Genomic DNA, 27,190 nt, shown 5'->3' on the forward strand with positions numbered 1-27,190 from the left:
TGTTAAACACACACCTTTTTGTGCACTTACGACAAAGCCACGCACTTGTGTCACTGCCATTAGCAGCAGTAAATGTTGACACCAAAGCTACCCAATACTATAAACTTACTCAGGCAGGCATTGTCTACACTAGACTTTCTTAAAGTTTCTCATAATTGAAGCTCCACCAATGGGAACAACAGTGGGAAATCTACTCCCGACCTATCATCAGCATTTTTACCACTATGCTGTCTAAGCCAAGGTAATTAAAAACCCCAGTGGCCACCTGTGCCCTGTCTATACTAGCACTCTCATGGTTGCTACCACAAATAAAGTGCTTTAGAAATAACTTAGTGGATACTTTTTTATTGTTTTGTAGAAACTAATAAGGGAAACTATCACTTAGAACATATTTTATAAACTTAGTGCTGCTTGATTATGGTCTTAGAATCTATTTGGGACAAAAATGGATATGAGTGTAGCAAGCTGTTCTGCTAATCAAGAAAATCATGCTAGGAAAAGTAATATGAAGATCTTCAAGAGCTCTGTTACATAGTTTGCAGGCTAGCTGCCAAACTGAAGCACATTATCTTCTTCCCCTCAAAAAACAGAAACACCAAACTACAACCAAATGAGCATTTGTAAATGAATGTCTGTAGCCCAGCAACCCAGACATGACATGGGCAAACCATATTTTAAATTTAGTTTTGTCTAGAAAATACATAAGAGATAAAAATTATCTGTACAGCTAGTTACAACAATTAGTGCTATCACGTGCTCAGCAACTAACTAAAAACCCTTTTGTCCCCAAGTTCATACAAATTAAGAGAACTTTTCAAACTTGATAAGCTTGCATGGGAAAGTCACAGAACAGTGATCTCTTCATAGAGCATCTTGCCTTGCAATACTGTTCTCTCTCTTCTGGAGAAAAGATTCACTGTTGACTTTATAAAGCCTATCTACTTTAACAGCAACATAGTCTCTGTCAGCCTAAAACACAGACAAGACTAACATTCTCTTCTTGCCTTGCACATATGTACCATCAACAGTAAAAGCGGAAATATTTCTAGGTCAGATTATATCCCTCCATTCCAAACCATGTACTACAATACACAGGGTTAAGCATAGCCTTCAAAGCAGGAGCTAGTGTAAGAGGGGTAAAAGTCACCAGAATCCAATTAACACGGCCATCAAAATGACAGGTTGTTTAGCTGTCAGACTTGAAAGCGAATTTAATTCTGAGAATTTCCTAACTATTTGACAGAAGGTTTCAAAAATTGTTTCCCTCGTACCAACAGTTAGTTTTCAATGGAGTTCCAGTCAGAGCCAAATATACTCACTTGGCCTAGCCAGACTATTCCACTATTTTGTTTGCTTACCGAATAAATAAATTCTTGCAAGATACTCTGTTAAATGGATCTACTTAGTGAGTTCCACATAAATTAGCTTGAGCGCAGCATCTGTTAATTTATGTAAGCAACTATGGTTATACCATCATTCTGTCAAGTCACCCTCTTCAAATGCATGCTTGAAAAAAACTGCCTCAAGGATTGGCTAGTTAAGTTGCATTCTTTATGGTCTTTTCCCCAACCTGAGCTAGCTGCCTCCCCAAATAAACTGCCATTTATAGTCATTTCTATCCTAAACAGAGGAGTCATTTTTTAAAATAAGTTTTTAAAAGACTGCACAATCAAGCCACACTGACATCCCTTTCTTTGAAATACATATATTATGGTCTGCATTTTTTTTTTTTTAAACAAATACAGTATCCTGGCCTATAAAAACCTTGCTCTTAGTATCAGGAAACAGTTCATCTTAACTCCAGATCAAAATTAACTCCTTAACATTTCCCCGTCTATAAACTGTTACATATTTTTTTTTAAAAATTAATTACTTTTCTGTATAACAAAATCTCTCAAGTATATATAATTTCTGTTTTGAACATGTCAAATTGAAGCAATTTATGCTACCTGGAATTTTAATGAAACTAAACATTCCACTTCTGCAAGAATTATAGCTTAAATTTTCAGAAGTGACCTTAAAAGGAGATGGTTTTCAGAAAGTGCTCTCATCTGCCCTTAAAATTAGCCCCCTTTAACATCTCTCAAATTTGACAGCCAATCACTGATGCACCCCAAATCCTGCTCACTTCTGAAAATGTAAGTCGTGACATGTGAAAGAGGAAATGTGCACTGCAGACCTAACATGAGTTGAAAAGAACAATATCGGCAATGGTTGAAGTCTTATTTTTAGACATTTTCTAAAGTTCGGACTCTGGTTGGGGTTATAGATTCTAAAGTCACAATTTGTCTTTTGTAGTAATCAAAAAAGCATTCTTTTGTCAATACTATGCATTGAAAGGTATGTAAACCAGCAATGGTGCTCTGAGGTGGATCACATCTATTAACATAGAATAGAGTTCAAAGAGGTTAGAACTTCTTATCTAGTCTATTACAATTAAGTCAGCACCTCCCCCTTCCCTTGTGTGTGTGGTGTGTGCAGTAGGGAATTTCCACTTCTCATGTGTGCTGCTGTCATTTGGACCAAAGAGGTGACAAAACTATTCCATATACATAATATATTACATTACAGATATTACAGACAGTCTAATTAACTATTCTCCCATATTGGAGGAAAACAAAAGGCTAAGAAAATGGTGGTATAGATGCATAGGAAATAAACATGACTCCACTCTAACAGCCCTCCCCCCGGCACCCACGATCTACCCTAAACCCCTTATATATAGTATCACCTTTTGTTTTTATGCTAACTTATGACAAAACTTAATTTTTTAGAAGTACTTCAGAATAGATGCCAATCTTACAGAATTCTCATAATAAATGACTGAAGCAATAATTGTGACAGTTATGAATGTTTATAGTTCATTCATTTTTAGTTTTAATGCCTTATAATTCTTTTTGCAATTGGACCACATGCGGTTTAACAGTTCCTTAGGCACCCCCTTCATTCTATCAGTATATCTAGTTTTCTTGAACATCTGAACAAAGATGAAGATTGGCTTGTGGTGTGTGGCTTTGGAAGACACTGTTAAATTCATGCTACTACATTAAAGGCTTACAGTTCTTGCCAAAAAGTGCCTAGATCAAGAAATAAGAGGAGTTCACTCAACTCCAGAACACTGCCTTCTAGAGCAAGGGAGGATTTGCAAGCTGTGGAGTCTCCATATTGATTGACTGCATGGAGTACTTCAAGGATACATGCCTCCGCCCTTTTCAAGGACTATGTCAATTGGTTCAAATATCAGTGGCTGAGAGACAGACAACAGCAACGTTTCAGGATATCAGTTCTTATGTCTCCCTGGACATTCCAAACACTGGGGTACCCAGGGAGAAATAAGAAAAACAGCACTTTTCCTCCAAGTGGTTGTTTTGCCTTCATGTGAATGGTGAAGTACGCAGTCCTCTCATAATCTAGATGTGAACGGGAATGGGAAGGAAAAGTGGGGGCAGACCCAGGACAGACAGGAAGAAAAGGGATGTTGGCAAAGTTGTTTTGTGATGGAGCACCATGTCATAGTTCAGGAGAGCTGCAAGGTTCCGGAAGGAGGAGATAGTACAGAATTTACTTGCAGTTCTCAGTTTAACCAAATTAATTAATCATAGTAAATATCTGTAAAGGGTTTATAGTGTGTCCTGAGCTGTACAAGGCAAAGAGTCATTACCCAATGTGAATGTCCTGTCTTTATTTTTCTGTGCAGATAGCATGCTTAGCTATCTTTCAGGGGCATGTGTAATTCAGAAAAAGCATACCATAATGATCCTAAATTGATATGTAAATCATATTAAAAGAGAAGCTGCCCAATTCTACAACTACAAGAGAATAAGCCTTCCCCACTCTACCAACACCCTCAGGAGAGGTCCACATAAATATTTTGCAATGCACTCTGAAGATCACGCTCCTTGCCTACTCTACGGGTTCCACCCACTGGGGTTGTATTACTGTAGGCCCGACGGTAAGGTACCTCCCAAATCGGTTCCATTGTTGCCTCTGGGTTGGCTCACTGTCCTGACAGCTGAAACTGTAAAATGACCTTGCTACTGCCAGCTGCAGTGGACATGCAAAATCTCCACATCTGCTTTTTCTAGGCATGGGAGTTCATTGCTGGAACTAAATCAAATGGAAAGGTAAGAAGAGTTCAGGAGAACAGCAGCTGTGGTAGAAAATAGACTGTGGCAGGGATGTCAGCAGTGAGAGGAGCAAAACAGAACCAAAATCCTATTGAGGCAGTTGGAAAATAAGACTAGAAGTGACCTCAACAAGTCCCATTTTGTTATTAGATGAAACGAAACATTTCCTCTTTCATAAGCATGATTTTCTGCTTCAGCCTCACTCTGCTAGACGTTTCAAAGTGCACTGTTCTCAGAGGCAAAGGTTATTCTGGTAGGGAAGATTTTTATCCAACAGCAATGATCTCAAGTTGCAGTGGGGGAGGTTTAGGTTGGATATTAGGAAAAACTTTTTCACTAGGAGGGTGGTGAAGCATTGGAATGCGTTACCTAGGGAGGTGGTGGAATCTCCTTCCTTTGAGGTTTTTAAGGTCAGGCTTGACAAAGCCCTGGTGGGGATGATTTAGTTAGGGATTGGTCCTGCTTTGACCAGGGAGTTGGACTAGATGACTTCCTGAGGTCCCTTGCAACCCTGATATTCTATGATAATAAACACCCAAATGAAGACAAATGATTTATTATGAAAAAGTCAGTTTTATTAGATTGGTATAGTAAATGTTTTGTCTTGCTTCTGTGTTTCAGAATGTTACAATCTTAAATGAGACCACAGTCAGAAAAGAACATTACTAGTTAAGCTATTAAATTATTAATTTAAGCAAAATTTGATGTTTCAAATTCTGACGTAAAAATAAATGCTACAAAAATTCCAGAGCCATTTCAGATATCTACTCAATTCTTGTGACCAAACTGCAACACGAAAAGAGAACCGCTTAATACTTAGATTTCTCAAATGTGCTTAAGTAATCTGGGCATTTTACAGTTTTATGAATTAAATATACCTCCCGCAAATAATCACGATTCCCTCACTGTGAACTGCAGCATGATTAACAGAGGTCCATTATAAAAGCAACATATAACCTAGCTCTTGTTAGCAGTCAGTGCCACACTGGGCTGGGTTTCTATAGCAACCAGGGAGAAAATATAAAGCAAACTACAGTTAAATGAAAATTATTCTCCATGACAATACATGCAAATGTAGGAACATTTTCAAGGCGTTTCAGGATAAAATGCTTAACTACATACATGTATGATGACACCAATAAGCAAAAGGTTAAGTTAAACAGTTTATGCACTAATCAGTGACTGAGGACAGCAGTGGCATTTTCAATTTCTTACCCATTTGGAATAAAAAATGTAAAGCTGCCAGATAAGAACTGAGAGTGGAACAAAAATATTCAAAACTGACATACAGTCAGACAATGCATACATCTTTTAGAAGAGGAGAGTGGTTTTGGGGTGGGGTTTTTTGTTTTTTTTTTTAAACAGGTTATAAAGTTGCATGATTTAGATGTTGTGATCCTATAATTTTCATGACTTTCCATCAAGGAAGAAAACATTTTGAATTTTAGAGGTAGAGCCACTCAGAATATTCATCCAGATTTGGCTGAACTGGAATGATGACTCGTTTTAACTAGTTACAACTCATACTGGACAGGTTTCATTTAATGTTCTGCACAACAGTATTCATGGTGTTCAGTTTAAAAACTAGAAAATACACGCTTATTTTACTGAAATATAAAAAACAGTTCAGCAGACCAGTGACTGCCCACCCTTCCCATCCCCCCCTCCCCGCCGACCCCAAAAAATAACAACAGTGCTTGAATCTTCAGGATTTTATTGTAGAGAGAAAAATCACAATTCACTCCACCCTGTACACAAAACTGCTCATAGGCTAGCCCTAAAGCAAGTTATCTTCCTTGATGTTTGACTTCAGCATAGTGAATGTAGTAATACCCTATAGGGGAATAGAAATTTGTCTGCAGCATCATTTTATATTTCTACATCTATGGAAAAAGCATTTGTCAAGCATATTTCAGTGAAAAAAGGCAAGTTGTGTTAAAAGCTATCAGAGAGGCTTAACAGTAGTTTTGCAGTAGAAAGGCGGTTACTGACAAACACTAAACGTGCACATCCAGTTGCGTTTTCCAGTCATGCTCCGCCCATCTTCCCCTATGATCATTTGCTGCAGGACCCACAGCAGCATTGCAGATATTTCAACGAATCTAGTCACTGAAATCAGTACCGTCCATAATAAGTGGTAACTAAAATGTCCCTCCCCAGTTTCCTTTGCAAACAACGACACATAGAACCCTCTCTGTTTGATGCAGTGAAAGTAAGAGCTACCAGAGATTACATACAGAAAAATCAAACTGCAAACTTCACTACAGCAGCAGTTGCTAGGACTATTTAAAAACCCTCCAATAATTGCTATAGTTTGCCTTCTAATGAAACTATTTTCTACAGTGTTACAAGAGGTACAAAAGTGTTTTGCTCAATCTGAAGAAAAATGTACATTTTAAACATGTAAAAAAAGTAAAGATCTTGCAATGGCAAGGATTAAAATTCATTTTTAAACCTGCCTCACAATTCTCCTCCCCAAGCAGGAGAATCCTAGTGAGCTAAGTGGTCACTTTAACTCATAAGTGAACAGTCTCTTTACTCAGCACAAACTTCCTGGAAGTTAGTGGATGTGAGCAGGCCTGTCCCCCTCTCATCACAAGATGCCTTTTCAAGGTACTTAAGCTTCTGCAGGGAGCAAGCTCTCATCCTTACACTGTTGGGGTGCATCCCGCTAGGAAAAAAAAAAGGAGTACTTGTGGCACCTTAGAGACTGTAGCTCACGAAAGCTTATGCTCAAATAAACTGGTTAGTCTCTAAGGTGCCACAAGTACTCCTTTTCTTTTTGCGAATACAGACTAACACGGCTGTTACTCTGAAACCGGAAAAAAAAAAAAAGATATCTTACCAATCATTAGCTAACATATGGTAACATGACAAAATCCTAGTGAATTTAAGGCAGTTTGCAGTTTTCACATTCGTTAGCAGGTTGAGGTAAACCCCAAGGGGAGCCTAGGGTAATGGGAAAAAAAAAAACTATCCAGAAACAAGGAGCACATTAACAGTAGCATCCAGTATTCTGGACAGTGCAATACAAACCACACCATCCAGAATGCTGTCTGTTGTGCCAGACCACCCCATTCTTCTGTTTCACCCTGATGAATCAGCAAGAAATGGACAAGATTCCAGCTCTCTGAAGTGACTGGACAGCAGGGTTCTTGTTAATTTCAACCATCACACCTACTGCTTCATAAAAGTAACCTCAGTGGAGGTACAACAGAGACTCTGGTCACGCTAGCCTTTTTTTTAAAAAAAGGTTCTCACCAACAGCTCCAGCAGTGGGAGTACTAGTGCAGACAGGACTTCAGGTGCTACCCGGGCCTGTCTACACTAGCTCCCCCACGGCTGCTGCCACTGGCCATTTTTTGAGAAAAAACCCTGACGCAGCAGTGGCAGGAATGCATACAACCACGAACAAGCTGGCAGTTTTGTGAATCAAACATGCTAAGGGTTTAACATCATTGCAGGCCATTGTTTTACAGAAACTGATGTTTTCTTCTCCATCAAGTAACTTTAAAAAATGTTTATTTCTTGGGGGGAGAGGTCCAATTTAGAGTTATTCAATTCTAACAGCATCCCTTAAAGTAGGCACAAGTATTCCGGTTAAATTTTAATTAAATGTGTTTTGGTACCCTGTCAAAATCTAAATTTGTACTCCAATTCTAGGACTCACATAGCCTGAGATGACAGTACCCTCACAGAGAGTCCTACTCACTCTTCCAAGCAAACGAATAGTTTAAGGGCAGTGTTAATGTGAGGTGTTTTGCTTTGTTGTTTGTTTGTGAAACTTAAGACAAGACAGACCTGAAATGTCTGTAGGACATTAAAAGTTCACATGCACATCCCATTAAGACTACATCTGATGAAAATTACTTAAAACGCAATTTAGAAATACATCATTTTCACACATTTCCTATGAGCTCTACTCAGCCTGCCCATCCAAATGTTAAAAGTTTAATTTAAGAGACTGCCGTCAAAATGAGTTTTAACATTTTTGTGTGACGTAATAAACTTTGTGCAAGGAACTTGTCTTCTGAAAGTCAGATCATCTATTGTCAAAGCTAAAATAATTAGAATATTTGCCCTATTCACTATATCACACCTGAAATAATTCAGCACAGTAACACCAAAGTACCTGTTGTCATTAATTACATGAGATCAGAGACTGAAAAATCCACTTGCTTACTTGCCCATACCTGGTAAGAAACTTACCAGGGCAAGAGTGGGAATTTAGCCCATCAAATTTTGCAAAATTTAAGCCTGCATTTTTGAAAGTGACTTCAAATTGCAAGAAAAGTCAATGTGGAAAATGCACTGCAGTCTTCAAGGCCTCTTCATGCCTCTTCTGTTACTCAAACTAGTCAGTTTCACTTCTACAACTTACTCTGAGTAGCAATAAAAACAAGAATCATTCTGCTGCTTCAGAAAACTTAGAGGAAAGTACTGGAGCAAGGGCATCAAACAGGACCAGTGCGCGAGGACCAGCCTGCAGCTACATCTTGGAGCAAAGCTAGAGACAGGAGCTCATGCCTAACTGGACCCAGGCAATTTAGCCAGCCGTGCCAAACACACACCCCATTACCAAGTAGCCACCATACCATCCAGCTGGGGATAAAAGCAAAGGTGCTTCTTACTAGTATCTCCCCTCCTTTACCTCCTAGCACAACTGCAGCTGTGCCCCAGGGTGAGGGGGAAGAGATACAAAGGATGATCACAAGGCAATGAGGGGACAAGAGGGGAATCATCTCAGGAAGGAAAGGCAAAGAATTGGGGGTGGGGTGTGAGAATTCCAAATTAGGGAAGGGACAGGGAAAATCCCAAAAGGAGAGGGGAAAGAGATAACACAAGATGTTAGGGGACCAGTTATAGCGAGGAAGGCATCATGGGTAGAGCTAATGGACAGAAGGGAGGACACCTCAATGCATTTTTTTTTTAATTCAACATTTAACTTAAAGAGGCACAACATCGCACTTGGAAAGGACCACAAAATTTAACTTTTGCGCCTGTGACCTTTTTCTCTCGGATGAGGACTCTAACTGAAATGGTAATTGGACCATCACCAAGAACCAGTTAACACCTCTGCATTAGAGCTAGTCACAAAGGAGGACGAGCCAAAAAACAGATTGGAGTGAGAGGTCCTCAAACTCCCACTCCAAAAGTCAGGAGGGCTCTGGGATTGGGGTGTTGAGAGGAAATTCCTTCTTACTTCCAGCACCAGGCAGTAGAAGGGCTTTCAAATTTATCACAGACCTGAAAAGCTGAGAAGGATCCAGAGACAACATCAAGCAAGAGGGCTGCTGCTGCAGCAGAAAAAGCAGACTGAGCTTTTCACCAGGGCATTGCACCTGCATCTCAATGAGTACCCCATTCCCAGCTGGGACCTGGCAAATTCTCAAGCCCCATTCAAAGCAAACAATTATTCAGATTCAATGCAAGCCATCTGCACCTGTGGGACACAGCAATATTCTGCAGGGAGGTAAATGTAAATACTAAATCTTCTGAGTTTTGGCCAGTGTCAGCTTGCAGAAGCAAGGGAGGTGTCAAGAAAAATTCATGCCACAAGCTGAGCTTTGTATCTATGTCTTTCCTAGATGGTGACGGCAAGTTGGAAAACACTGGGTCTGTTATCAGTGGATATTTTTAAAACCTCTCAGGATGGACAGAATGTCTATTCGCTTTGAAGAAAGGATTGCTACAGCCTTTGCTCATGAAACCATCATAGAATAATGATCTGGCCAGTTATTGTCCAGTATTAACAAACTGGAAAGGGTTCAGAAAAGTGCTACAAAAGAATGATTCCAGGTTTTCAAAACATGCCTTATAGGGAGACATCTAAGGAGATCAAACTATTTGGTTTATCCAAGGAAAGATTAAGAGGCAACTTGATCACAGTCTGCAAGTACCTACATTAGAAAGAGATTTCAAATATAACATCTCCTTATTCTAGCAGAAAAAGGCATGACAAAATCCAAAGGCTGGAAGCTGAAGCTAGACAACCTCAGACCAGAAATAAGATGCACATTTCTAACAGGGAGGGTGTGACGTTCCCCTAATGTTGTCTGGACCAGTGATCTGCTAGGTCACTCCAATCCTTGACTCTGGGAGCCAGCCTTACCCTGCTCTGCTGTGAGAACCCCCACTCCTGGGCTGTTCACGCACAGCCTCTGGCATGTAAGCTGCTCCCAGCTATGTGAGTGAGCACTCTTGGCCAGCTACTGCTTGGATTGTGCAACCAAATGACACTAGCCAATATCTCTGTTCCCAGACACAACCCTAGGAACCTCCGTCTTGCAGTGTCCAGATATGCCTGCTGGAAGCTGCAAGCTTATATGAGTTTGTCAATTTAACAGAGAAATTGTTATGTACCAGGCTTGTTATCCCAAGGGGAGTCTCTGACACGCTTCCAACAAAACACACTGCTTCAGGTAGAATAAACAAATTTATTAACTACAAAAGATAGATTTTAAATTATTATAAGTCAAAGCACAAGTCGAATTTGATTAAATGAAATAAAAGCAAAACGCATTCTAAGCTGATCTTAACACTTTCAGTGCCCTTACAAACTTAGATGCTTCTCATCACAGGCTGGCTGGTTGCCCTTCAGCCAGGGACTCCCCTTTGATCAGCGCTTCAGTCACCTGGTGGTGATGTCTGTAGATCAGGGGTTCTCAGACTGGGGGTCGGGACCCTTCAAGGGGTCGCATGATTATTACATGGGAGGTCGCAAGCTGTCAGCCTCCACCCCAAACCCCACTTTGCTGCCAGCATTTATAATGGTGTTAAATATATTAAAAAGTGTTTTTAATTTATAAGGGGGTCATACTCAGAGGCTTGCTATGCAAAAGTGGCCACAAGTACAAAAGTTTGAGAACCACTTCTGTAGTTGGAGGTGGAAGAAGAAAGCAAGCATGGCAAACATCTCTCCCCTTTATCACGTTCTTTCTTCCCTCTTGGCTTTGCCCCTCACCCCTTTCAGAGTCAGGTGAGCATTACCTCATCGTAGTACCAAACTGATCAAGGGAAGGGGGGTGATTCACTCAAGAGTCCAACAGATCCTTTGTTGCTGCCTAGGCCAGTGTCCCTTTGTTCCTGGAAGGCTGGGCTGGGTTTGTCCCATACATGCCCTGATGAAGTGTGAACTGCCCCTCTGCTCCTGGAAAGTTTTGCCAGGTCTTGTTTTAAGCCATGAGGGCACATTTTCAGCCTCATAACTATATACATGAAATTACAACCTATAACATTACTATAACAATGCTCAGTGCATCACAAGCCTTCCGAAGACACCCAACATGACAAACTTTGCATCGGATACCACACAATCATAAGGATGAACATGGGGATGCTGGGTGTTCCCCCAAGGTACAGAGCATCACAGAGGGTAATTAATAATTGGTCCCTTCTACTCTTAAAATCTCTGAATCCATTAATTCGGCTTTACATTTCTGCGTCACATTATTGAAATGGAGGTGTTAAGCCAATTCTCAGTATCTAAATGCATCAGATCTCCTTGCCCCTTGTCATTCTGATTGGAGAACTGGGTGTGGCACAGAAACTGCATTGGTCAATGATCACTTCTAGCAATGGGTGAAGATCAAGACTAAGGGCTTGTCTATACTGGTACTGTTACAGTGCTTTAACGTGGCTTGTGCAGTTGTGGCAGAGAGCTGAGAGAGAGTCTCCCAGCGCTCTAAAAAACCCACCTCCATGAGGAGTGTGTAGCTTCCAGCACTGGTGCATTGTCTACACTGGCGCTTTACAGCGTTGCATCTTGCAGCACTGGGGGGGTGGTTTTTCACACGCGAGTGAGAAAGTTGCAGCACTGTAAAGTGCCAGTGTAGACAAGCCCTAAGTCTCTATTACACCCATCAGCTGTCTCATATAATTGATCAAGAAGTGTTATTCACTGGCCTCAAGACCCTAGCACAACAGTTGGTGGTGTGCCGAGTCTTCATTTATTCATTTTATTATTTATAGCATTTATTCATGCTAATTTAAGATTTTGCATGCCAGTAATACATTTTAATGTTTTTAGAAGGTCTCTTTCAAGAAGTCTATAATATATAACTAAACTATTGTTCTATGTAAAGTAAATAAGGTTTTTCAAATGTTTAAGAAACTTCACTTTAAATTAAAATGCAGAGCCCCCCTGGACCGGGCAGCGTGAGTGCCACTGAAAATCAGCTTGCGTGCCACAGGTTGCCTACCCCTGCCCTAGCAGGAGCAGATGGGGCTGTTCTTGAGACTTTGTTCTTTTCTCTGATAAAAATGGATAGCTGTGGACAACCACTCTACCACCCCTAAGTGTTCTTATTCAAGATGTATATGGAGCTGTTATCGAGGTTAGAGACATGACAGTATGCAAAGTCACCTTGCGTTATGTCTGCCTTATGCAACCCAGACAATATGGTTAAGCATCTTTGTCAATGTCTAGTTGAGATGGAGTATGGATGGGGGCAAGCTGGCTGAAGTTCAATCCAGAAAAAAATGAGGCGATGGTGGGTTGTGAGAAGTAGCCAAAGAATACTGCAGATGTAACACAGTAATGGTGTTTGGCGACCCAGGTTACTTGGGTTGTTTTTAGACTGCCTTAATACAGCAGTGACCAGGATGATCTTCCCATCTGCACCTGCCCAGTAAGCAACAATCTCTTCCTCTGAGACACAGACCTTGCTACTCTTATCCACACATTTGTCTTCACAGCAATGATCTCTACACAAGGCTACAACTGTAGTCCCTTGGAAAACTGAAGTAGGAGCAGAATGCAGCAGTCTGCTTAGTAAGTAGTGCATCTTTTTATGACTACACCAGCATTCCACAATCTGCAGTGACCATCTATTGGTTTGCATGTGGAGATGGGTACTAGATTGGACCCTGTAAAGTATACTTGAGAGACCATTTCTCTCAATATATTGCCACAGCTGCAGTCAGCCCTCACACCACAGCTGTCATCCCCTTGGTGTACAAGGCAAGCAAGCTGTTGATAGGACATTCTCCAGAAGGGCTCTTTGGCTCTAACTTGCTTCTACCTTAATCTAAAAAAAGTCTGAATCAGTTTACCTTTATGGCATACTGTAAAAACCATCTATTGCTAGCATTTGGGGGCATGTCTACACAGAAGTTGCACTGGTGTAACTTGTGTGTGTAGACCAAGCCTACGTGTGGGCATTAGGGCGTAAGTGTGACAGGGTTTTTTGTTGCTTTGAACTGACCAGTTAATTGCCCTTTATGTGAGGGCTCATTATGCTACCTGGAAATTATTCCTGTATAATTTGTTATTTTAAACAACCACAAAGGCACCCAGAGCTGCATGTAAACATCTTATATTCAATAATGCAAGTTCCCACTCACCTGATTTCATAATTTCATCAGTAAAAAATTATTCAAAAAATGTACTGTAGAGAATCAATATTTTCTGAAAATTTGTACTCTATTCATAAATTCCAGTGTAATTTATTGAAGCAACACTAGATATTTTCAAAACTACTAACTTTTCAATCTCCTGTTACATAGGATGTCAAATCGCATTTAGGGACAATTTGCTACCTGTGGTTAATTTCTTAAAAGGGTAATGATCTCTTCACCTCTGCCTCAGACCTAGTAACTACTCCATTTAAGACTAATCCAGAAAGCACTTATGATTAATGATAAAGATTTTACAGCCTCATGCAGCTCTAAATGAAAAACTATTTTAGATTTATTCTAAATATGATTATACTGGAAAAAGTCAGTCAACACTATAAAAAATGTGGGAACCAGCTTCTCTAGCACATCTTCAAAGTTCTTGTTTTCATTAGCTAGATGCATTTAAATGTCCCATGGCAGCTCCCTATAGAAGAGAATACCATGGGTCCAAAGTCTGAAAACTGCCACAAACAAGAATTACCTTAACACTTCCTATTCATGGAGCAAGTCAAAGGCAATCTAAATGGAAAGAGAAGCATTCCCATTCCTAAGCAGGTAGGAAGAAAACCATGGATGGCAGGTATTTACCAGAAGTGGGTTTTATCAGGTAAAATCATGGTTTTTATTTTAAAAACTGCTTCATTACTGCACACCACATTACACTTAATTCTAATCACATATTCAAATTGTGGTTATATGAGGCAGTAGATTTGGAAATTAATTTAGGGTTGTACAAATAAGTAAAATAGCAGTAGGCATAATACTAATATATGCAATATAATACTGAACATCAATGTCTGTTTAAAAAAAAAAAAAGGACTTGTGGCACCTTAGAGTGCCACAAGTCCTCCTTTTCTTTTTGCGGATACAGACTAACACGGCTGCTCCTCTGAAAAAAGATCAATGTCTGTATACATTTGGTTTCGTATTTTCTCAAGCAAGTTGTGTGTGCAATGACATTTCAATATTATATACATATTTTATATACTACAAAACTATTATCAAATTGCTAAATATTTTTCAGTAATTTTCATCAGGATGCTCTAATCATTTTATTCTCCCCAGTTTCAACGGGGTTTAAACCAGTATTTACCAGTGCCCCATCCTAAACTAATTTTTCCCAGGAAATTGTCAATCCTGGTGAAAAGGTCAGTTTCCTCCACTCCATATCAGGATAACTTCCATTTATAATCCCCACTCTCCTTCCAAGGCCACAGTTAGTAGAAAACTTCTTTTAACCAATATAAAAAAGCAGCAACCTTGCACAGGCCTGATCTCAAGGAAGTTGAAAGGCAGAATTCATTTAGTGTTTTTCAATGTTTTCATAAAATATTGCATTATTTTAGTAAACCAAAAATTATTACATTTAAAGATAGGCAAACTACTGATTTTATATAAAGAGGAGATCTTATTTTAAAATACTGAACATATACGGTTTGGCTTCCTTAAAATAAGGGGAAAGACTGCCTATAGATTTCTGGAGGATAAATAATTCAGTGCATGAATGCCAAGGGCAGTACAGCAAACATAAGTCTTACATTTATCCATATGGCAGGGACAATGCAGACAGTAATATGCTTCACATCACCACCCTGACAGTGACTTCAACCCTGACCTAGAAAATAACCCACACTTTCTTCTAGCTACAAGAGCTAATTCACTCTGAGCCCTTACTCACCCATGGTATAAAGGGCTATTGCACACTTCATTTACGTGGGGTAGCATCTGCTAAATTCTAAACCTGAACTCATTGCATTTTTGGCCTCTTCTCACTCTTGTTAATCCACTGACTGGAACAATTAAAGACTTATTCACATGAACTTATAAAGAAAGATCAGGACTAAGCAGAAATGGATCCATTTCTCTAAGGAGAGCTCTGAAACCTGCTGAGAGTTTGTACATTCGTATTATCAAAGCTGTGAGAATCAACAAAAACCTAAGCCAGTGTTTCCTATTCATAAGAGCTTGTGAACCCACTGTAGCAGCAAGAACAGAGAGGGAATATAGTGACTGAATGAGGCCAGAGGCCTTCTCAACTGATAGCATATACTGCATGGTTCTTCCCAATCTATTTCACCGTATGGTGCAGGACAACAGAGCTCCTTATAGCAGTGGTTCTCAAAGCCGGTACACTGCTTGTTCAGGGAAAGCCCCTGGCGCGCCGGACCGGTTTGTTTACCTGCCACGTCCACAGGTTCGGCCGATCACGGCTCCCACTGGCCGCGGTTCGCCGCTCCAGGCCAATGGGGGCTGCCGGAAGCGGCGGCCAGCATGTCCCATGGCCTGCGCCACTTCCCGCAGCCCCCATTGGCCTGGAGCAGAGAACCGCGGCCAGTGGGAGCCGCGATCGGCCGAACCTGCGGACGCGGTAGGTAAACAAACCGGTCCGGCGCGCCAGGGGTTTTCCCTTAACAAGCGGCGGACCGGTTTTGAGAACCACTGCCTTATAGGAGCTCAAAAGGTCATTGCACCTTAAAAATTCAACACATCAACTCGCTAACCTCATTAGAAAGAATATCAGCAACTTGTGTTTTAAAAATTTGGACGGGCACATGACAAAGCAGAATAGTGTCACAAACTGAGCCCAATATGGAAAACCTGTAGGAGTATGGTAAACGGAAGAGTCTGGTCTAGTTACTTATGAGGTTCACCATTTCCACCAATGGTTAGGAAGCCCCATGGCTCACCAGTCACTCTCTCTCAGATTAGCTGAAGTGTATGTAAGTGTTCAACCATCCCCACATCTGAGACTATTGGATAGCTTGCCTAAAATCTCTAGGAAGCCTCAAAGAACAGAAGAGGCAGGAAATAAGAGTAAACAGTGGGATTCTTGGTAACAGAAGCTCCTGATAACACTGACTGAATTTTCTCTCTCATTCCCAAATTACTCATTTTAGTTATTAAAAAGAACTCAAACACAGACAAGCATCCTAAGGACTCATGTAAAGAAAAAATAGTTTGAAGATGCCACTAACAGTCTTAATGGATCTCAATGATGGGAAATGAATCTTGAAAGCCATCAGATCAAAGCAAGATCTTTTGTGTGTGAGGACTGTTACTCTTGGAGCCACAGAACTTAACACCATCTTTAAAAAATATTTTGCTCAAATAAATGAAGCAGCAGTCTCTCATCAGTCAAGTGGTATGGATCTTTTATGGGATTGGCATCCTACTTGCAGGATAAAAACTAAAGCGGATTTGGAGATAGCTCACTCAGGCGGTGGAAGTTTCACAAACTGAAGTAATGCTGCTTGCCTTTTTCACCAGAGAATGTTTTGGACAGGTTTTCCTCTTCTATTAGCATTTAAGTGACTTTGTTTGTTTTGTAAGTTTGTAAAGATTAATTGTATTTATTACAGGTGGACACCACTCACAACTGGGCCACAAGTGAATAGTAAGGATGAACTGATATATTATCAGACAATAGGCTTCAATACCCTGAAATTAAGATTACAACTATCTTAATTACATAAGGGAAGGTACTTGAAAACGCTGTAATTTTCTCAACATTATAAAAGTCTGAAAATTCAAGGTGCTGTTAAAGTCAAACAGCATTAACTCTGACCTCAAGTATTAACAACTTTCCATCCTCATAACCCACTGCATATTACAATGTAAAATAGAGACATTTTGATTAAGGAGGTTTTAATAAGCCCATGGCTGTATAAATCCACTTTGTGTACTGTGTGCCTGTGACATCAAGTAATTCGAGTACATATGATTTCTCACTACCCTGCACCCATGGCACATAAGTTATATAATACTTGGCTCAGACCTTAAGAGGTATGTTGTAGCCCCAGATACAGAAACTACATGCCCATGCTCAGTCTAGTTGCAAAAGAACATATTTAAAAGCAGCATATGTATTCATCCTTGCAAAATTTCAGACAGATTGGTTTAAATTAAGTGCAATTAAAGTTTATAATAAAACACTAATGTCAACCTTAACTAAGGAGAAAGGGAATCTCTCTCCTTAATCTCATTTAACAGGTGTAATAGCTGTAATGCTCATACATGTTAGCATGACAACAGACAAACTGCCTTTACTGCATTCTCACCAGCTAAATAAAATGAAGAAAAAAAGCAGCCAATGAATATACCATTAGAATAACTACCATCTAACTCAGGGGTGGGCAAACTACGGCCCACGGGCTGGATCAGGCCCCTCAGGGCTTTGGATCCAGCCCGCAGGATTGCCCCCCGTGGTGTCGCAAGCCCTGCGCCACTCTCAGAAGCAGCCGGCACCACATCCCTGGGGCCTGGTGGGTGGGGGCAGAGGGCTCTGTGCATTGCCCTTGCCTCCAGGCACCGCCCCCCCGCAACTCCCACTGGCCGGGAACGGGGAACCGCAGCCAATGGGAGCTTTGGGGGAGGTACCTGGAGGCCTGGTAAGGGCAGCACGCGGAGCCCTGTGCGCTGTACCCCCCCCAGGGCCACGCAGGGACGTGATTCCGGCCGCTTCCCGGAACAGTGCGGCATGGGGCCAGGGCAGGCATGCAGGGAGCCTGCCCTGGCCCCGGTGCGTGCCGCTACCACCCCGAAGCCACTTTAGGTAAGCAGCGTTGGACCAGAGCCCGAACTTCTCCTGCACCCCAACTCCCTGCCCTGAGCCCCGTCACACCCCAACCCCCTGCCCTGAGCTCCCTCCCACAGTCCACACCCCTCCTGCACCCCTGCCCTGAGCCCCCACCTGCACAATGCACCCCTCCTCTGCCCCAATCCCCTGCCCTGAGGAGCCTGTTCTTGCACACCGCACCCCCACACACACCCCTCACTCCCTCCTACACCCCAACCCCCTGCCCCAGCCCTGCATACAATTTCCCCACCCAGATGTGGCCCTCAACCCAAAAAGTTTGCCCACCCCGATCTAACTATTTCCAAACATATTGGATTTGCTGGTGTGGGATCTATTGGTATCCGTGAGGCATTTGCAAAGCAATCCACCACCATAGTATTTCAGTACCAAGGGACAATTATAATCTATATTGCAGTCCATCATGGAATACCTGAAATTCAACTAGTCCACACAGGAGAGAGAGAGGGAAATGCTCTTAAACAACAGAAAACTGTCACCTGGGAATGTTATAAAAAACACACTCCTGGAGCCAGATTCTCCTTCAACTTTTGTCTCCTTTGAAAAATTTTTCCATAGTAATTAGAACTTCCAATTTTTATTGAACCTCCAGAATAAGAGGAATGCCCCATCCCTAAAAAAATTTATTTTCGAACCCATGAGAATATACATATGGTGTAAGCAGTTTTTAAATAGTGCAGATTCTTCACTTTACAGTAATGCTGAAAATGCAGTTTTTTCTAATTTACCTCCATTATTCAGTGGCTCTAAAGAAGTCCTATAACGTTCATCGTTGTAGGCGTCAAAATGTAGTTGGGTGGTCAGTAAGACCTAGGAGTCTTAAATTATCCTGTTACGACGCTTACGTATGTAAACTATTGGTTTGCTTTTTACGATACAAAGTCAGACAAAAAATTTTAAGCCTACATCTGAAAAACATGACACTGCCAAGCCTTAAAGAAAACAAAATGGACTAAACGCAAAAAAAAAGTATCCATCTTAGTACCCTTCTTTCCAATATATTTACAGAACAAATGCCATTTTTTATTCTGTGTGTAATTACACAGTTAAAATAACCACCACCTATAGTAAGTAATCCATCTCGTTTACCAAGGGAGCAAACGTTGGTGCAGTATGATCAACGTGACTAGTCTACACTGACACTAGAGAAACACATTTGCCTGCTCTACTGAACAGCATAAGGGTGCTACGACAAAACTCTCAAAAGGAGGGAAACTATACAAGACTTTGTCCACTTTATTTTATATTCTACTTATGTTCTAAGCAGCTACCTTTCATCCATTTTCAAATTATACAAAGCTGCTTCTAAAACTGAAAAGTATAATCTAAACAGGTGCTCTGTCACACATGCAAAAAAACCAACACCATAACATCAATGCAAATTTGTATTTCCTTCTCACCAATGCTCCCACCCACAAAACCAACATAGGGACAACTTGTCTAAGTAAAAATAAAAGACATTGGTCATTACAATATTATGAAACTAGAAAGAGGTGCATAAGTGGAAAATAAAAGTATACGAATATCGAGTTTGAGATTCACAACTGGACATTTCTAACTTCACTGCTACCAAAAACAACTCCCCTTGGAGACAGGAAAAATTCAGTTAATCATTTGGATCACATTTAGATAAGAAGATGGAGATGGGACCAACCATTTAGATTTAAAGAAACAGCTTCACACTAGAACAAAAGCACTTGAGCGAATCATAGAACACAAAACACCTACAGAGTAACCAACATGCCAAGGAAGGTAGTATCTAAATTCCTAGGCCTCCTCCAATACTCACTACTAAGAGTAATCAGTATCTGTGTGGCCCCAAATAGACAGAGTTCCACAGAACCTCCCACACAAAAATACAGATTGCTCTATAGAAAGATCTGCCACTAACTGAACCCTTCCCAAAGAATAAAACAGGTCATACCACTTCAGCACTGATGTTTCATTAGCATATCAAACAATATGCTTAAGAATTTCTCTATTCAGACATGGAGAGGGAGTCAAACATGGATCATATTTCACTTTCTCTGTAATAATTATGCATTTATACTGTAACCCACTGTGACCATTCAAAAGTGTCGCACTGTACATCTTTTATTTGGGGACTCCTCTACCACTTGAAAGGGACAGAATCAACTTATTCTTATTAACTAATGACAAAAAAATCTAGTTCCTGATAGAACACACTTTAAATAACATGACACATTTAAAAAACTTTTTAAAACGCACACGGGTTGCTTTCTAAGTTTTTTTTTTTCTTTCTTTCCAGAAAAGGAAGAACATGGGAAACAGTGAATGTGACTATATAAAAAAAGTGTGTCAAACTGATTAAACAGCATAGAAAAACATGTAATTAACAACCTTCCTTCAGTCAGAAGTTTCAAGTAATTATAGCAGTTACTAAATAGTCAAATAAATATGATTTTCAAGTTGACATTGTCCCTTTAACATCTTTGTCTAACTGACAAAACTATCCTGTCTATGCCCAGTTTCTGGAGTCATCTCAGAAGATTAATTTTGCTTTAAGGATACTGTTTGGGATCTGTTTTCACTGTCTATAGGGCCAGGTTCCTGGTAGTAAGTGAGCACTTTGTGTACAAAACCACAGAAAGGGGGAGGGAGGGGAGCCCTTTCCTGCAACTAGATATCAAAACAGATCTACAACCTTAGTGTAGAAGCCAATCTGTAAACACACCAGCTCTTGTGTCTCAATGAACAGGCTGATTTTCAATCCACACACCCCCCCACCCTCACAAGACAGCTGCTCTCTTTGGAAAAGGGCAGAGGGCATTGCAGGGCTCAGCTCCTCCAGGCTTCTTGGAGGGGGAAGAGACAGGATTTGCCTTTATAAACATGCAATCAATCTCGTGAACTAAGGGGGGTGTAAATTCTGGACTGGCAAAGTGCAGCTGTTTTTTGCTAAGGAGCAAGGCTGGAGTGCAACCCCTTCCACCAGTGCACAAAAGCTTTTCCAAGGAGAAAAATACTGAGCAATTTAGAGATTAAACAGGAAAAAAAATAAATGCAGATCAACGAGCCTTGCTGGCTTCAAGCAGATCAGCTTCCCCCTCTGCACGCACAGAGCTAACGCCTACCCAGGGATGATGAAATGGGAAACGGAAATTACCATTTCAGACAACTTTTTATATTGTTTCTTCTAGCAAGTGCTACTGCCCCTCCCCCCCGCACCGAGGGGCTGCCCCTGCCCCCCCACGCACGCGCCCCCTCCCCCCCGCACCGAGGGGCTGCCCCTGCCTCCCCCCACGCACGCACCCCCTCCCCCCCGCACCGAGGGGCTGCCCCTGCCTCCCCCCCACGCACGCACCCCCTCCCCCCCGCACCGAGGGGCTGCCCCTGCCTCCCCCCCACGCACGCACCCCCTCCCCCCCGCACCGAGGGGCTGCCCCTGCCTCCCCCCCACGCACGCACCCCCTCCCCCCCGCACCGAGGGGCTGCCCCTGCCTCCCCCCCACGCACGCACCCCCTCCCCCCCGCACCGAGGGGCTGCCCCTGCCTCCCCCCCACGCACGCACCCCCTCCCCCCCGCACCGAGGGGCTGCCCCTGCCTCCCCCCCACGCACGCATCCCCTCCCCCCCGCACCGAGGGGCTGCCCCTGCCCCCCCCACGCACGCACCATGGGGCTGCCCCTGCCCCCCCCACGCACGCACCCCGTCCCCCCCGCACCGAGGGGCTGCCCCTGCCTCCCCCCACGCACGCACCCCCTCCCCCCGCACCGAGGGGCTGCCCCTGCCCCCCCACACGCACCCCCTCCCCCCGCCCCGAGGGGCTGCCCCTGCCTCCCCCCCACGCACGCAACCCCCCCCGGGGACTCCCACTGCTCCCCGCCCCGAGGCCCTTCTCTCCTACCCCGGGCTGCTCCCCGACCTCGAACCCCACTCGCCCCGCCCCGGCTCGCCCCGCTCCTCACCCCAGGTCGGTGCTGGGCGCGCAGGGCTCGGCCCCTCCTCACACGCCGTCCCCCGGCTGCAGCCTCCCGGGCGAGCGAGGCCTCCGGCTCCTCCAGCCCCGCCGCATAGGGGAGGCGGCGGGCGGGGAAGGGGGCTCGGGACCCGCCCGGCGGCGGCGGCGGCCCCGGCGCGGGGAAGCGCAGGCGGCTGGGAGCGGCTGCTCGGTCGGGACCCGGCGGTGGCGGCCGGCTCTAGTGCTCGGGGCTGCGGCTGTCGCGGCGGCGCCTCCTCGCCCTGCGCTCCATGGCCCGCCAAGCTCCGTCCTCCCTCGGCGGCTGCGGCCCCCGGCTCGCCAGCGCCGCCAGCCTCGCTCCCACCCGCCGCTGAGACGCGCCTGCCCATTGGTCCGCCGCCCCGCGCCGCCCCATTGGCTGGCTCCCGGCAGGGAAAGTCCCGCACGGGGTGACACAGGCACGCCGCGCGTGGCGTCAACGGAAGACCTCCGTCCCGTTAGCGCGCGGGCGCGAGGCGGAGCCTGTTGTTGTGCGCGGTGACGCCGGCGGCGGGCCCATCGGATTGGTTCATTTATCGTGACGCAGGGGGCTGCCTCGGGAGAGTCGCGTGAACGGCTCTTTCCGGGGCGTGGCTGCCTCGCCTCCGCTCCGCAGTAGCCTTCGAGGCCTTGGCGGCGCGAGGAAGAGGCTGCGCCGGGGACGGTGGCCGGGCCGGGGCAGGGCGGCTGCGGGCTCCCGCGGGCGCCCCGTTCGCAGCCCGCCCCAGGACCGCGGCGGGGCCGGCCGGCCGCCCCGCCCGGGCCTGGCTCCCCGGGCCCCGCTGGGGGGCGGCCCCCGCTGCCCGGATGTCGCGGCTGGATCTCCGCTCGCGCAGGGGCGGGGCGCCGGCTCCAGCGAGGTCCTGGGCTCCAGGGCCCGGCTCGCTTCCTTCTCCGGCCCCCGCCCCTCTGTCTCCGGTAAGGCGCCGCCTGCCCCGGGGCCGCCCGCGGCCTGCTCGGGGACTGCCCAGGCGCGGCCCTTGGCGTAGAAGGGCTCAGAGCCCGGCCGGGGCTATGTAAAGGGCGGGACCGGGGACAGCGGCCCAGGAGCCAGCCGGGAAGGGGCCAGGTGAGAGCTGCCTGGGGAGGAAAGGAGGGGGCCGGAGCGCCATGGGGAAAAGCAGAAGGCTGGCGCTGAGGACGGGCCGGAGCCGGCGGACACCTGCTGAGTTAGCGCTCAGGCAGGGTCGGCTAGGAAGAGCCAGCCTGGCAAGGAGGCGGTGAGCCCAAGGCAAAAGGGCCGATGCTGGAGGAGGCGTCGGTGGGGAGGCCTGGGTGGGTGGAACGCTGCAAAGCTGACTTGCAGCAGGCCTGCAGGCAGCAAAGACCAGAACAAGGGGTTAGTCCTGCAAGGAGGGTCGGTCACTCGGGGCGGGTAGGGCGGGCAAGGCCTGGCTGAGTGAAATGCTGCGGGGAGTTAGCTCGTGGGAGACCTGACTTGGGGATACCAGAGAAGAGTCGGGGAAAGTGAGCAAAGCTGGGAGCCATCAGGTAGACGGCCTGGAGGGTGGAGCCCTGGAACAAGGTAGAAAGAGTCTGGGGATGGACTTCTGGGAGGGTGAACTGGAAACGATAGCCTGGGAGGGAGCATGAAAAACTGCTGTAATGGTACCTGTTGTAGTTCGGGGGTTTGGAACAATGGTTTTATAATGAGGATTCTATGGACCACAGAACATGCACAGGTTTCAGAGTAACAGCCGTGTTAGTCTGTATTCACAAAAAGAAAAGGAGGACTTGTGGCACCTTAGAGACTAACCAATTTATTTGAGCATAAGCTTTCGTGAGCTACAGCTCACTTCATTGGATGCATTCAGTGGAAAGTGTAGAAGATCTTTTTATAAACACAAGGCATGAAAAAATGGGTGTTTACCACTACATGTACAGAACATGTAAAGGAATGCCTCAAAGTGAGCTTCTTGAATTGGATACTGAGCAACTGTATTCCCTTTATGACTGGACCGAGAGGAAACTGAGGGAAGTGCACTTGTGCTGTGACCTGCTGGAGAGCGCTTGAGGCAGGGATCCACCTATCAGGTCTCCACTTTTTATCCAAATCTTGAGACATCAGGATTCATTCTGAGCTCTTGTTTGATCATATTCCGTATTCAAGGCCCTGCAACAGAAAAGGTACTGCCATCATGTGAGGGGGTTGGGGACTTTGAGCTATGGTGCTTCTGACTGTCATAGTGGGACATGAAATAATGCATCTGCACAAGCAACCCAGAACTTCTTTGCAGCTATAACACACTGTAAAAGCATCAGCCATGGCCAATTCCTAAATTTTTCCGAAACTTAATCTCCCTTTGTTTTCTTCTTGCACATAAAACTGTAAAAGCTCAGGGGAACTGCACATGTGGTTTTCCCCCTTGTAGCTCAGGAAAGGCACCCACTTCTAGGCTCCCAGCTCCTCAGCTGTTACCTCTCTTGGATGGAGACCTAGGTGTCTGTCTCTCTTCTTACCAGGGTTTGCTGGGCTACACAGTTCCCTGCCTACACTGAGTTCCCCAGCATGTCTAACTGCTTAAGCAGGTCTGCTTTGCTTTCTCAACAGAAGTTAAAACAGCATAATTAGCTAAAGTTTTAAGGTCCCACACAGGTTTTCCTAAGCAAGCCCATTTATTCTTAAGGTGAAAGCATTAACAGAAATCTTATTAAAATAAAAACCTGCACACGTGCTGATTAGTTTACCCCCAACTCCAGCAAGGGTTCTGGTAGGAGTCAGTCCCTCAAACCACATATAGGAGTTTTTCTGTGGTTATCAGTTCATATCACCTTTTGCTCAGAATTAGAACCCTCATGAATCTGTGAGAGTCTTCTCCCCTCCCCCCCCCCCACCCTTTTATACAAGTGGGGTCTCTGATCCTGAAACCCTGGTAACAAGTAATCAGTAGACAATGGGTTTCTCCTCAGGGTGTAGAATCAAAAGTTTGGATCCAGGGGTTGGAATCTGTGTTCCCCTCTTCCCATGTATTTCCTAGCATTCTTGTCTGCCAGATTGTTTAAAAGAGACCTTTGAAGCTCATAACATTTTCCAGGGTTTACATTAGTCATGTCTCCCCCAAGGGACATTACATACAATCCTACAATAAGACAAATGTTTGCATTTTTAATACAATTTCATTTGTATTCTGCTCACTCCTTGCAAATCATTCATGAAAATAAGTAAGGATACTTCTCACACAGGTCCCTGGGGATAGGAACCATACTAGTCTCCTCCCTCCAAATTAATGTTGCAGTATTTGGGCCAGATCCTGCAAGCACTACACAGGCCATGAACTTGTTACTGTGAGCAATCTAATTGAAACCAAGGCAACTGCTCACAGTAGTAACATTAAGAATGCATCTGCTGGATCGGTGTGCTAGAATTTACCCTTGGTTTACCTCAAGCTGGAGCACAAGAATGTGCACTTCTGCCAAGACCTCCACCTCAGGCCAGCCATGGGGGGGAGTAAGAGGATACATCCTGGCAAACAACTGAACCTCAAGCCAGCAGTAAGAGGGTAAACTTCTACCATCACTCTAGCTTACTGGCTATAGGGTAGTGTCACGCTGATTTGTTGTTGGGGATCTCCCAAGACCTCTTCCACTTGGTTCCTCAAGGACTCAATTTGACTCCGCTTGCTTCACTCAAGTTCCTTTATTTGGCATCCAGCAAAGCTATGCTGAATTGATCAGTCTCAGAGTAGGGTGGGTATATAGAGCATACCCACACATCCAAAGTTACACAGCAAACCTCTTCCTTCGTTTACATTTACATGTCACATTGTATCTGCTGTGTATTAATCACACATTTTGAGATTGGCTTGGTCATCTTGTAGGAACCAATCCCTCTACAGCATTCTCAGTCCACGCACTGTTTGTGCACGACTTACTCTTCACCTCATTGTATGTTCGAGGCTTTTCTTATCTTATCCATTGTAAATACGTCCGTGGGTGTCCCCCTTGTCTTAGCTAGTACATACATTCTGTTTCCAGCCTGCTGATCCCTATACCTTCTTGAGTCCTGTCTCCCAAGAAATGAGGCCTCATCCATGCCCAATTCCTTATGTCAAACCAGGCCTACGTTTGCACCTAAACCCAGACTGCCCTGCCCCTGCCACAATGGCTGTGACTCTTTTGTGTGAGGCTTTTTCATTCCAGTTACACAGGTCAGTCACATAAGGAAAATTGAGACCCTTATGAGTCAGAATCTTGGTTTGCCACTGAATGTGGCTCTTCAGCCATTTCTCCTGCTTCCTTTGGGATGGAGCAATTATCTCTCTCTCTCTCTCTCTCGTGTGCTGGACCAGTCTCCTGCCTTTGTCGCAAAGGGCTTGAGGTAGCAACAAAAGCAGGGGATTGCATGCTTGACTGCCACCGTGCCCTAATGCTACTGTGCAGAGTGCTGTACATGGGAATAGGGATTCCTGCTATGGTAATGCTGCATGTTGGTGGTTCCTGCATTATAATACCAGTGTAAAAATACTACGGTTGCACTGGATGTGGTTATGGGTATTGCTGTAGCACCACTGAGCTCAGTTACAGACTAGTGTTCCATTGTGTTGGGTGCTGTACAAATAGAGCAAAAAGACAGTCCCAGCCTCAAAGAGCTCACAATCACAGAATCAGACAAGACAACCTGTGGGGAGCACAAAGAAACAGCCAGCCAGCAATCGTCAGTGAGACAGGAAGAGCTCAACAAAACTCTTTGGTATTGTGTGTGGGACTCATTTGTTTCTGACAGAGAGAGGTTTCGCTTCCACACCTACCATGCCATGGGACGCATTCATTACAGCCCCTTTACGATGACAAAAGCAAAGCAGCTGTAAGGCCCCTTAGAACTTATTCCTGGCATAAGAGCTCCAACAGGTACAGAATCAGGGTAGCCTTGCCCCCCTCCCAGAAACTCCCAGCACACTGTTGAGATGGGTGTGGCCAGGGGCAGGCATTCCTAAATACTGGCTGTTTCCCAGGTGTTAAACCCCTTAGTTTTTTTCAGAGCCAAAGCACAAATTTGGGGTTGCTCTGGTTCTGCAATATCAGATGCCTTTACCAGGCTCTGTAGTGATAGGTTAGAGTCTGGGTGTCTGACTGCATTGTGAATTGTTAATTAAGAATTGTTAATGCTTT

General features: G+C 44.4%; 1 protein-coding gene across 3 annotated transcripts in view; it reads right to left on the reverse strand.

Annotated features, from left to right (window-relative positions):
- Positions 1-22,192, reverse strand: part of ANKRD11 (ankyrin repeat domain containing 11) — a 222,367-nt gene extending 200,175 nt beyond the window's left edge. For all 3 annotated transcript variants that reach the window (XM_074968918.1, XM_074968917.1, XM_074968919.1), the window contains exon 1: positions 22,050-22,192. The gene's annotated coding sequence lies outside the window, so the exon portion shown is untranslated. The remainder of the gene's footprint in view (positions 1-22,049) is intronic.
- Between the last annotated feature and the right edge of the window lie 4,998 nt (positions 22,193-27,190).

This window comes from Natator depressus, chromosome 12 (genome assembly GCF_965152275.1).
Source record: "Natator depressus isolate rNatDep1 chromosome 12, rNatDep2.hap1, whole genome shotgun sequence".
In the NCBI taxonomy this organism is placed as follows: Eukaryota; Metazoa; Chordata; order Testudines; family Cheloniidae; genus Natator; species Natator depressus.